The sequence below is a fragment of the Nelumbo nucifera genome, chromosome 4 (assembly GCF_055504915.1).
Source record: "Nelumbo nucifera cultivar China Antique chromosome 4, China Antique-T2T, whole genome shotgun sequence".
NCBI classification, from domain to species: domain Eukaryota; kingdom Viridiplantae; phylum Streptophyta; class Magnoliopsida; order Proteales; family Nelumbonaceae; genus Nelumbo; species Nelumbo nucifera.
Genome location: NC_142652.1, coordinates 27829438 through 27842807, shown reverse-complemented (window position 1 = coordinate 27842807; position 13370 = coordinate 27829438). Strand labels below are relative to the sequence as shown.

General features: G+C 37.0%; 1 long non-coding RNA gene across 2 annotated transcripts; it reads right to left on the bottom strand.

Annotated features, from left to right (window-relative positions):
• Nucleotides 1–134: 134 nt before the first annotated feature.
• LOC104602916 (uncharacterized) lies at nt 135–10838 on the bottom strand. 2 transcript variants are annotated; one of them, XR_016085229.1, is made up of 4 exons: nt 5897–10838; nt 5711–5783; nt 5031–5125; nt 135–2187 (listed from the first exon to the last, which is right to left on the bottom strand). It is a non-coding gene; the product is annotated as an uncharacterized LOC104602916 (long non-coding RNA). The 2 variants fall into 2 exon arrangements; XR_736128.3 differs by having other exon boundaries at nt 5711–10815.
• Nucleotides 10839–13370: the final 2532 nt, after the last annotated feature.

Sequence of the window (13370 nt, the reverse complement as noted above, 5' to 3'; positions counted from 1 at the left end):
ATATTTTGTTAATGTAGAGGCAAAGTCCGGCCCGGCCTATGTGAACAGCTCTACACACTGTCATACTAAGAAAAGTAAACATAAACTAAAAATTAATTACCCAAAACAATCCTATTACAAGGAAAAAAAACACATAAAAAGTAGAAGCCCAGATCACTATTACTTTAATGAAGTGTTCTAGCAACCTCAAAAGAAAACCATGAAACACAAAAGTGTCTAAAGCATCCAATAAAGTTTCCATATCCTTGTAGATTCGGTTGAGGCCTTGAGGAATAGTTCATCTTTGCTTTTGGCCTTTGCAGTATGAGTGACTTTTGTTCTCTTTTTTTTGAAAGAAGTAACTTTGTTCTCACTCTTCCTTTCCAAGTTATCTTTTTATTATCAGCTTCACTTTCATCTCTATAATTTCAAACGAGTGTTGAAATACACAATGCGACACTTCACACCCACTCACCATGCTTTTCGGAGGTGGGGAATACCAAGCCTCTAGGTGCCTGCGATTTAAGGGCTTATTCGCCAATAGACAAGGAAAAAGAAAATAATGCATCAAGGGCACTTTTGTCAATAAAAATTCATGCTAATCCACATGGAGATATCTATACCAACCTCGCATAGAACTGCCCTTCAAAGAAAACACACAGAGCCAAGTTAGAAAAGGTATCGAGAATAATGTCTCTTACCATATGGCACTCAGCGATCCACACCAACCTGTAGGCCATCTTTTGAACATACCACAAGGCCGATCACCCAAAAACAAAGCAGCCTATGACATCTTACTGATCAATACATATGGTTAGCCGAGTATAGTGGTCCACCACTTGACAGTTTGAACCATCAGAAAATGAAAACTGACTTTGATATGATCCTGGTTTAAACAAACATCTTGGTTGTACATGAATTAAATGAAAATTCATCTATATATAAAATGACAAAGGACAACAACATAACGTGTGATGTAAACAATACATGATTCTGATAATAAAAAGGTAAAGAAGTGAAATGAAAGGATCCATGAATTGAATGATGAATTTACTTGTGATTAAAAAAAAAAAATCGGCAAAAAGTCTAGAGAATTAGGCAGTTCTTTACATGGAAAACCGATTCATAACTCATAAGAATATATAAACATTCCAGTTTCCAAGTTGTTTCCCTTTCTACAAATGAGTCTGCTTACGTTCAATGGATTGCGATTACTGGATATCAATCATCAAAATTTCGATTGGGAATAATGTATACATCTGTACAATGCTCATAAATTGGCTGGCCGCCAGGAGGGCTTGTGTAGATGGAAGCCATGCTGCTGGCATTGTCTTATGACCGACATGCCACCTTGGCAACTGGAAGATACCATGGGTTGTATACTTGTAAAGAAACTACCTATTACTCAGAAAGGGTCCATGGTACAAACTAGACCTGTTCATGGGCCGGGCTTTCACTCTTTAACAGATTTTTCTAAGGCCTGAGCCCGAGCCCGGCCCGACCAACGGGCCTACAACTTGGGCCCGAGCCCGGCCCTCATAAAAAGCCCGAAGCCCAGGCCTGGGCCCGAGCCCGAAATTTATCCCATGTTGTTACTACTGCTGAAGTGGCTGAATAGAGAGAGAGAGAGAGAGAGAGTGAGAGAGAAATTATAAAGAAAAAAATAAAAAAAATGTATATATTAAATTATAAATATATATATATATATATATTTCAATAAATATTATAATATTTATATATTTTATAAAATATATAATGCTGAGTCGGGCTCGGGCCGGGCTTTTTTGACAAATCCTGAGCCCGGCCCGTAACACAGTCGGGCTTACTGTGTTAGGCCCGAGGTCAGGCCTGCGGACTAATTACATGACCAAGCCCAACTGGGGTGCGGGCCAGGCCATCGGGCTACCCGGCCCATGAACAGGTCTAGTACAAACTCCTTTTACCATATGGCAGACGACTTCCTCACCTTGATGCATCTCTGGGAGCCATGACAAATGCAATAGCTTCAGGTAACATAACCCGGTAAGATGTGTTGAAATATAAGGCAAAAAAAATTTCAGCAATTTAACACAATATAGAGCAAAGTTGTGGGAAATCTTAAATGTAAACCAATGTGTTTAATGGGGAACATGACAAGGTGTTCACCTGCTATGATTAATGACTGTGAAGATCAATTGATGGCGTAAAACAAGACTGTGAAGTATGTGTCTGACCATTACATGAAACATGAAAAATTATTAATCATTTGAATAAAGTCTACAGGTTCAAAAGAAAATCAGTGTCATGAAATAGTGGCTGAATGAATTAAGCAAACATGTTAACAACTAACAAGGATCCTTAGCACATGAATGGGGAACAATAAGTACCTTGAGAAACATTTAACCACTTATATGTTTATCACTCATAATATGGACTCAGAAAGTAGAATAAAGCAGGAAAGAGGGAGCTTGTTTCTATTTGTCAGTATTTCTGACTTTCACTCAAACAAGAAAACAGCAGAAAGTGTCAACCAGGCACCATGTGGATTGCGGTTGACAGAGCTTGAAATTGGGAAGGGTGAAGGGATAAGAATCTTGCTTTTCTTGGCAAATGGTTCTGGAGATCGCTTATGGAGCCACAATCTCTTCAACATTCCTTATGGAATAGTTGGGACTCGGGCTTAGCATTGATGGTAACGCTGCATTGCCATTGGAAGGTTATAGATGATGCCCTTCTTGAGTGTATAAAGTATGACTTGGTTTCAAGCTAAAATGTAAAACTTGGGAGGATCAGTGGTTTGGAGGTAGACTATTGTGCATCTTATATCTCCATACTTTATTCCATTTCTTTTGCATAAAAACAAAACAATTTCGGACTTAGACTCCATCTTTTCCAATATTGCTTGGGATCTTGGCTTTAGAAGGGGTCTTAGAGATTTTGAGAGTGAAAAAAAGCGTTATGTCTTTTAAACTCTCTTGAGGGTATACTATTTCTTCTGGAAGGAGCAGAATCCACGATTTTGGCCATAGAGTCCTTAGCTTTCATTTTTTTTTCTTGCTCTTTTTTTTAGAAAAGCCTTGGTATCTTTCCCTTCCCCAGTTCCTTTCCAGATTAAGGTTCTTTGAATGGTCCTACCAAGGTTCTAAATATCGATGCGCCCGATACGCCGATAGGGGCATATCAGGCAGTATTGGTACTTTTTTTTTACATTTTTTAACTTTTTTTCAAATCCGGTTCAGGGTGGCGGTTTAAGGTTCCTCTACCCCCTGAACCGGTCAAAACTGACAGAGGGTGTATCGGGGTGCTCCCAATATGATATGTATCAGCCGATACGTAACGATACTTTGAACCTTGGGTCCTACCCCTATAAAAGTCAAATCCTTTCGGAAAACCATTTTGAAAATCATCAATACAAGTGAGATGCTCAAGCATAGAGCAACAAAAAACATTGCATCTCTCTCCTCATGTGTTCATCCTTGATGCCAACCACCTTTTCCTGTCTTGTTCTTATACTACAAGTATAAGGAAACGATTTCCCTCTTTTTGGAGCTTTGGTACCTTTTGTTGATAAACAGATCTCTTTGAAACAAATAAATTGGCCCTTAAAATCATGTGGAGGTGCACAAGGGAAGCTATCCTATGGAGAATATGGTCTGAAAAGAAAAGTAAGGAAGTATGTAACATGCTCCAGTTTAAATTCAATATCATAATTGTACAAGCACCATTTGTTGATATCAGGTGTTGGGATTTTAAGAAGAGTTTATTGACATCTTCATAATTCATCAGTTTCCAAGGAGTTTCTTGGTTTATGCTGGTTGTGAAAGAAAATTTCAAGTTTAAAATGGTTTAGTTAAAAGATTCAAGTCTAATTCCGAGTTTGAAATGACTTGGTTTTTTTCTTAGTCCGTGCTGGTTGTGAAAGACTATTTCAAGTTTAAAATGGTTTAGTTAAGAGATTCAAGTCTATTTACAAATTTAAAATGGTTTAGTTTTTTTCTTAATAAGCAACAGGCAAGAGAATTTCGTAAATGAATCAGATAAGGATGATAGCAGGGTACAAATAGAGAAAGCAGTAAATATAAACTACTCCTGTCGTTTCAAAATAAAAGCTCTTTACAAATCTGCTCCTTGTCATGGATTACCTCATACAAAACTGTCTGTTGTTACCCCTGTTCAAACTAGAGAATCTGGCAAAGTATTTTTAGCTCTAGGGATCCACCCGAACAAGCAATTCAGGTTAGCAGTTAGAGCCTTTTCTTATCTAACCACTTGACAGCCTCCTTCCACTTGTAAATCATTCTAGCCAGCTGCTGAAACCAACTTTAGCCCTCGTAGTAGAGCTAACTTTTCTGCCTTTTAGTGAGTTTTCAACAACAATGGACCCAGAGAAACTAAATTGAATGTTTCCCTGTCATTTCCTATTATCCCTTCAATGTCCAAAGTACCTGGATTGCCTAAGCTGCAACCATCAAAATTCAACTTTCTTGCTCTAGTACATGTCAATCACCATTCTTTATTGTCTTCTAAGAGAGTATCCCACAATCATCTATCAACCTATAACTGGATCATCCAAAATGATTCCTCCAAGGTCCTCAATGACAAAACAAAATCAGCAAATTTCACCATAAAGATCATTCTAAAAAAAACGGATGTTAGATGTTCCAATGGAGACGGAAACTTTGATTCTCTTGCCTCATGCATATTTTCTGCTTAAATAACAGTGAGAATGCCAATCATCTATTACTCTTTGCACTTATAATACAGACATATGGATCCAACCAGTTCCTCTTTATGGAGTTCCTGATCACCTCTAAATGAAATCATGGAATTGTTTCAATCCAATTTACTTTAGCTCCACTCCAGAAGAGTAAAAAAATCAAGTGCAGATGTATAAGTCTATAAGAGTAGCTATCTTATGGAGCATTTGAAAAGAAGGAAATGCTAGGATTTTTAACAACAAGAAGCAAGATTGACCTGTGCATGTGTCAAAAGTCAAAACCAGGCCATCTCTATCTATATTCAGAGGGCAATGATTGACCTGAGTTCTTTTAATAGTAAAATGGAATACTTACAATTTGTAAAATTGATCTACCACGGACCTTTCATGTAAGATTTGGTGAGTCCTTGAATCCTGATTCAGGTTTTCTTGTCCAACAAGCCTCTGCATCTGATAAATGTAAAAGAAGTACTTTAAATAACTCGGAAAGAAACAGAATAATCATGGCCAGAACTAGAGATTGCAATTATGTAACTGTTTTTTATGTCAACATTGTGTCTATAAATTTCTCATAAAAATGGAATATTGAGTTTGCAATGGAACAACAAAGCTCTACTCATATCTTTGTGATTTCATAATTTGTTGGAATCTTATTATTGACAGGAAGTCACAATCAAAAACATCATTTTGATGAAACCTAGTTACTTGATTCAGTTCCTCCAATTCACTCAAAGCACTCAATAATTTATAATGAAGAGAATCAAAAATATAAAAGAAAAAAAAAAACACTTAATTAAAAAAACTTTTTCTCACAAGTATAAAAATGGTAGTAACACCTGAAAAGAATTTTTTACTTTGTACTGACACCTTGAAATCTCTATGGCATGACATAGTTTATGTAATCAGACTGGAGAACATAAAAGCACATTAGGATTATTGGTTTGGACTTAATAGATAAAGAAAATGTAAAATATTCCAAATAATGAATCCAATCTCCCCATCTAAAATTTGTGCCATCTGCATCCTTTTACTAACCTTGAAAACCTCAGAAGCATAACATATAGATCTATTATATTTTTCTCTTCTTGGAAGATGTCAGTCTGCATACCTGAACAAGAATGGTGACGGAAACAAATTAGATGAGTGGCTCTATTCATAGGAGTAAAATAAAAAGACCGGATAAACACACCAATGGAAAATTACAGGTTGAGATTTACAAACCATTGTAATGAAACTTCTTTCTGTTCAGCATGGATTTAACCAACCTAAAGCAAAAAAATAACATTAACCTTATTCATATGGTAGGTAAGGCATGCAACAGGTCAGATCTGGAGTGGATCTAACCTTACTGGACCTGAATCCAAAAAAGGGCCATATCAGATCCAGAGAGCATGATTCATATCTGGCCCAATTTAATATAACCTATCCCAGACCCAACCCTTTAACCTGCATATGCATCTACTTGCATCCAGATATAAACCTGATCTGTATTCAGATTTTCTAATTCTTAAATCTTAAGATATGAAAAAAAAAAAAATAGACTGTTACTTGGTGTAATGGTAAAATCTTGGGCTGTCTATTCTGATAATGTGGGTTCAAGTCTGAGAACGACCAATTTGTGCCCAAAAAACATGCCAAAGGTTAGGACTGTATCCGGTTCAACCCCTCCCAAGACCCCAAATAGCTAGAACCAACATAATGGCCTTTTTTATGCATGTATGTATATATATATACTCATAACTCATAAGATATTAAGAGCTCAATAAATATGTGGGTAAATATGTAAATATGATATATATAAAATATTATTAGGATTCAAATGGGTCACATTCAAGCAATTTCCTAAGCTTGTGTGCTTCCTGCAGGATCTTTTGAATAGAAATTACTATATGAGCTTGCCAAACTTTATCTAGATCTTTGAAAGACAAAAAGATCTAAACCACATATGCACTTTGAAAGATATTTTCTCAAAAGCCCTTCCAAACACAATTATATTTTATACAACTCAACTATAGCATATCCCGGCCATTTGAGATAAGGCATTAAAAATATGTTCTATCAATTTACTTCATTTTTTTTTATCAATCTATCAATTTACTTCATCCATGACTGTTTTTTCTACTAATGAGTTTTTTCCACTGCTACAATATGTTTCCTTTTATGACTTCTACTGCACCAGACATGTCTTAGAGCACAGATTGGTTTCCAATAAACTGGAACAAATCAAAGCATCCCCACAAATATATCCAGTTGTAATATTATCCTTCCTACTTTCTTTTTTTTTTATTTTTATATAGTAATAAGAATTTCACTTATGGAAAGAAAGGCAGGGGCAACAATTAGGAGTCTTCTCCAATGTTGACAGAATTTAGTTATAAACATAATAGATGTGATAAATCCAGTCAGACCACAAAACTGTACAGTGTACACCATCACCCCTTATAAAAGGATGCAACTAACAAGATTGAAATTCAGATTAGGATGTCTCATTCAACTCCTTACTGATACAACCTAAAAGAGTGGAAAAAGACAGTAGCCCACTCTGGGGGTGTCTTATATTCAAAGATTTTTCCTGTTCTCCCCATTTCCCTTCTTTCTAAAGAAGGTTTCAAAAAGAAGGTTTCAAATGAAATAAGTAACAAGCTCCGACCATCCATCAGAAATGAAAGGAACCAGGAAGCTTTAAGAAAGAAAAATCCAACTTCAGAAAAATTAAAACACCTTTCTGGAATCATAAAGGTAAAGATATCCGGTTGACAAGCATGAGAACGTGTTTTGAACCTGAAGTGGCACATTGTGCAAAAAATGCCAAAAGTTAGGTCCTTATCCAATCCATCCCTCCCAACCCTGGATAGAGCCAGGACTAACATTGGATAATGATATCCTTTCATAGCACTTAACCAAAAGTACACTGTACACATTCTAGTCTAAACTTCTGGTTGAGTAGTTATGAATAAAGCATATCTGCATCAAGTGTCCTCCCAATTCTTTTTTTTTTTTTTTTGAGAGAAAGGTTAAGTATAACTGTATTAAAATAAGTATAAGTAAAGGGTCCATTGTACAAAGAGAGATTGTACAAGTCAAGAGGACCTCAAAAAATGTCCACTTACAAAAAAGAGCCATCCAATATATTATCTTTGAAAACATGAATTACAGACAACCAGTTCCTTATGACACCTAGAGCATGATTGATGACTTCAGCTTCAGATGAAATAACATGCTCAAAAATTCTACTATTCCTTTCGCACCACAAAACCCAGAGAATTGCCAAAGGAACAGAAGACCAACAAACTTTCCCTTTCTTGAAAGTGACAGAAAAGTCATAGTTTCCTTTTCCAAATCGCAATACAAAAAAAAAGTCATAAAAAATCCCAATATAAATATGGATTTTTTGAATGAAGTTGTTAAGCCATTCAATTCCTATCCCCACAATTCCTTAAAAATATTATCTTTCATGATTTTCAAGTCTCAATTTGCATTACACTACTTTGCACCATGATACTTTTGGTCTTTCCACATATTTCTATAGTCACTTCTTAAAAGATACCCATGGTCACCTCCCTGTTTATGCATCGAACAGGGGAAGTGTTCACCAACCTCCTCCTATCATTCCCATTCTTTTCACGTGCCCATCTTAATTCATGGCTGGCATTATGTTGTATCATTACATTTTTTTTGCAGTTTCAATTGGTATGCATTGGTAATAAGAATTCCCTACATCATTCACCTTATCCAAGTTCCACATGCACCAGCATCATCAATCTTGCATTGTTTAATAATAATTGATCCAAGATATAAAAAAAAATGGCCAGGTTCAGGTGACCTTCTTGATCATTAATGTTAGTTCTTCCCTATTTTCCACTCCTGATTTTATAAAATCTGCTCCCTGATAATGGAAATTGTTTAGAAATATAAAATACCAAACTATGCATGCAATCCAAGGATTACAGTCCATTTAGGCACAAAACTGTTTGATTGGGAGCAACAATGTCATGTGGATGATTACTAGGGAAAAGAACCAAGTGACAGAAACTCCTTGAAGAGCATTGATATGCATTCAGTATCTGCCATCGCTTAACTACAAGGAAATTCACCACTCCACTAGATTCAATGTTCATCTCTTGCATCTGGTGTTAAATGTGGTAAGGCAAAATTGCAATCAAGAACTCAAGATGATACTAAAATAACTAAGATGCCTTGCATATTATCAAGAATTATTACCTATAATTCACCGAAATACATCATAAAGAAAACCAATCGACACTTCTATGAGATATTCATTGATCAATTGGAGTCATGATTGTCCAATGGGAACGATAAGCATCTCTTCCACCTTCTTATATTACTACTGGAATAAGATTTTTAGCCTTATTCGGATACCCTTCCCAGAACAAGCAAACAAATTATAGAATTCTATACCATAAATGAACAACCTATTTGCATAACATAATGGATTCACCTCCCTCATTCAACAATCAACCTAAATAGCTCTCCATATAAACAGATTCAAAATCGCAGTTTGTGTAAGAGTAACCAAGAATAAATACCGAAGTGAACTAAGTAACATCTCGACGTTCAAGTTTTAGGGAAACTAACTGAACAAGAGAGAGAAAAAAATAATGAGATCATTGGCGATCCGATGGTAATAACGAAGGGAGAAATACGATTGTCAACATGAAGTGTCTTTGTGCTGCCAGCAATACTGATTCCTCTTGATGAGCAAGCATCTGCATCTCATGTCTCTTGGAGCTTTTCTGTTTTGCCTACTTGTTTCAGAAGGAACTCATTCTCTTCTCTCACAGTTGGGAAAAAGGAAATAGCGAAATCCATCGGTCATAGGCATGGCGAAGCCGAACTGCAATCGGGTGAGTATTGAAATTATCGGGTCGAGGGTGTGAAGTCGTAGTATTATGCCTTCCTAACTAATCAAGGAACTGTCCAACTATTCGGATTCGGGTGAACGCTTTTCAAACTGAACCCATAAAAAAATTTCGGCTCCAAGTTACCGTTTGAATAATGGAAAAATGTCTGTTTTGCCCTTATAAATTAATTTGCTTCCATCATTCCATACACTGGAGAAGCCGAGAAGGTGGCCGCTGCAAATCCTGGCGAGCGGAGAGTTCGCCGTCTGGACTCTGGAGGGTGTATGTAGGAAGGGGAGTGGCGGAGGGGGATTTTTTCCGAGAGGAAAGGGGAACAAGCCCTAGACTATTCATTCGACAAGCTACCTGATACCCAGTTGGAGATTAAGCATCAAATCGTAGTTCTTATGTCCCTTCGGTATCGTCTTCCCGGGTTTCTTAACCTCACCGGTGAAACAACACAGACTCCTCCGCCGCAAGGCATCCACTCCCTGATCCAAATTCGTTCCGTCTCGTTAGAACATCGAGGCCTCCACATGATCGATGATATCACCAACTTCCCCATCTGATTCCCAAATGTAAATCCAAGGGAAATTCCTCTCGGCCAAGTTCCCCCCTTGCACCATACATCGACCGAAGACCTCTTCGTGGATGCCATACTTGCCAACAACCAATGGACTCCTCTGATTACAACTCTGATCCTTAACGCTGTCGGGATAAAACGTACCATTGAGCTGCTGCTTTTTGAGATCCTTACCCCAACTACCCACATAGCAGCTCCCGTCCGGCCACGTGAAACCTCATTTCCCTTCGGCCATCGTACCGATTCCCATTAGCCCAAATCAAACCCCTCTACCGGACGGACATCACACCGTTCTTTCCATTCACGAGGCTGGTGTTACTGATGGGTATAGCAGGGCTATTGGAAATCTTTTATACACGATGCACTTGTACATCGGCCCACATTGCTTGAATACGTGGTCTCATTGAAGATAAAAACCCCAGCTCAGCTCGCAGGTTTCTTATTTTTTACAAGTGCAATGCGTTGGTCGAGAGTAATTTCAATTGAATGATTTTGGAGTAACTTGTGGTGTAGTGTAGGTAAGTGTTAAGTGTGTTAGATGAACAATTGAACGTACATTTGCTGAGGTTGTGGAGATGAACAAAAAATGCCATATTGGATCAACGTTATAGAACAAATGTTGGTGACCTATGTGCACAAGTTCAAAAGAGGCAGCCATGGGCTGATCCAAAACTTGTGAAGTTCTGAATTGATCTCTTTGGGATCCAAGCGAGTGTGCATTGAGACTGATGCCAAGGAGATTGTTTGGTCCTTGATATTCAGAGTTTGCTCCTGTCTCTCCAAGCGATCAGGTTAAGTTCAATTTTCTTAAGATTGACCATCCAGAAACCAAGTCAATTCAGGCCAATCAGTCTTTGTAATACAATCTATAAAATCATAGCAAAAGTATTGGCCAATAGATTGAAGTCAAAATTTGCAAAATTGATCTCTCAAAATCCTAGTGCTTTTAAAGAATGGAGGTCCATTGGAGATAACATCCTAATAGCTCATGAGATTTTCCACCACTTGAAGAAAACAAAAGTAACAAAAAATGAATAATGGCCTTAAATCTTGGTCAATGGAGTGTGTAATCTCAGTCTTTTATCAAATCTTGGTCAATGGCTCTCCCAGTGGGAAAATCTTCCCTTTTAGAGGCCTCAGACAGGGTAACTCAATATCCCCTCACCTTTTTCTCCTTTGCTCAGATGTGCTCTCTAGGATGTTTTTAAAGACGGTGCAAGAAAAGAAAAATTTTTGGTTTCAAGCTTAACAGTAGATGTCCAACAATCTCTTTTTTGCATATAACAGTTTCATCTTTACCAAAGCTGATCCAGTTGAAGGTCAGAGGGTTTTGGAGGCAATTAGAGCTTATGAGCAAGCTTCAGGACATCAGGTGAATCTAAACATATCTAAAGCTACTCTTAGTAAAAATGTTCACTATAGGATTCAAAAGCTATTGGATAGAAGCATGCAAAATCCAGAGAACAGAAAAACCTTTGTTTATTTGGGTCAGCCCTCCCACTTTTGTTGATCAAAATATAGAATGTTTGAATTCCTAATTGACAAAGCGGAGAGAAAGGTCTCAAACTAGAAGAATAAGTGGTTGAGCCCAACAGGAAGGAGGTGTTGATAAAAGTTGTTCTCAATGCAATCACTGTCTATAGCATGCATTACTTCAAGTTGCCAAGTAGGGTGTGTAAGAAACTAAAGAAGATGCATAAGGATTTTTGGTGGGACAAGGAAAGGGGTTAACTGGGTTAGTTGGAGAAACCTAAGTCAAAATAAACTCTTTGGTGGTTTGGGATTTAGAGACCATGTCTCTTTTCTAAATGATAATCTTCCTAAATCGGGTTGATGAGGTTGGAAAAGTGTCCTAGTGGTCTCTAAATCCCAATTAGAGACCATGCAGCACGGATGCCAAACATATATGATATTTTCGCTGGGAAAATGAATGAATGAGTTTATTTGCTTAGGGTAAAATATAAAAACCTCCCATGAAGTTTCTAACAATAATAAAAACTTTCCTGTGTTTCACTTTCATAAAAACCTCCTCTATAGTTTACCAAAAACTTGTAGTTACCTCCCTTGTGCCTTTGTTCCACTAATGAATACTTCAAAGTTACAAAATTACCCTTACAACTTATTAGGGAATCTTTCAATGTAATTTAAAATGCCAAATTTGTCCTTCTAAATTTCACTAGACCTAGCATTTTTATAGAGTAAAGTTACTTTTTATTCTTTTAAATCAATCAATCTATCTAACTTAGAGATTTTTTCTAATTAAAAGTGAAAAATTCTTTTAGGAGTATTTTAGTAAATTTTTATGTAAATTGATAGATTTAAGGGTAAAATGGGTATTTTTGAAAAACTAATGCATTAGACCGATATTTTTTTGTCCATGACGATAAAAAAGGAAGGCAACTGTAGGTTTTTTCAATACTATAAGGGAGGTTTTTGTGAAAACGAAACCATAGGGGAGGTTTTTATGATTGCCAAAAACCTTAGAGGAGGTTTTTTATATTTTACCCAAAAAGTTATTAGTTGTATGTAATTGAGAGCGAAGAAGGAGTTGGAGAAGAGAGATCATTCTGAAAATTGAGAAATAAACTCATTCATTCAAAATAAGACTCAACAATTGAGAGGGGAGCAGCAAGATTGAAAACTATTGGGTTTTATTTTGAAAATTTATAGAACAATGAAGGGCAAAATGACCGCAAAAGGGTAGTTTGGGAATTAAGAGCAATTATATAAATTGTGTGACATCACATGCGAACGTATTGTAGGGCATGCTAACTTAGGAGAGTATTTTGTCCATTGCCCAAAAAAAGGGTACTTTAAATAATTCTTCAAACAATAAGATTTTTTTTCTTCATTTGCAAATCATAGGGGTACTTTAAGTATTTAACCCAAATAAAAAACAAGGCCTTTGATTTAAAATTGGGATCTATTCCTTAGGGAGCACTCCTCACATCAACATTCCACCATGTATTGGAAACGAGAGCAAATCAGCCCCCTACAAGATTGCCCCCCACAATGTTCCACAGCACATCCCCGCCGTATATTGTGAACATCTCCAAATGATGACAATACACTGTGGGGATGTGCTGTGGGACATTGTGGGGGGGTAATCTGGTGAGGGGCTGATCTGAACTCATTGGAAACATCTCCCATAGATAATAACATACGAGTACGAGAGATGTTCTTGTTGTACGATTGGAGCATGCTGTGAGGTTAGTGCGAGGAGTAGATTCGGACTCTTTGATTTATTGGG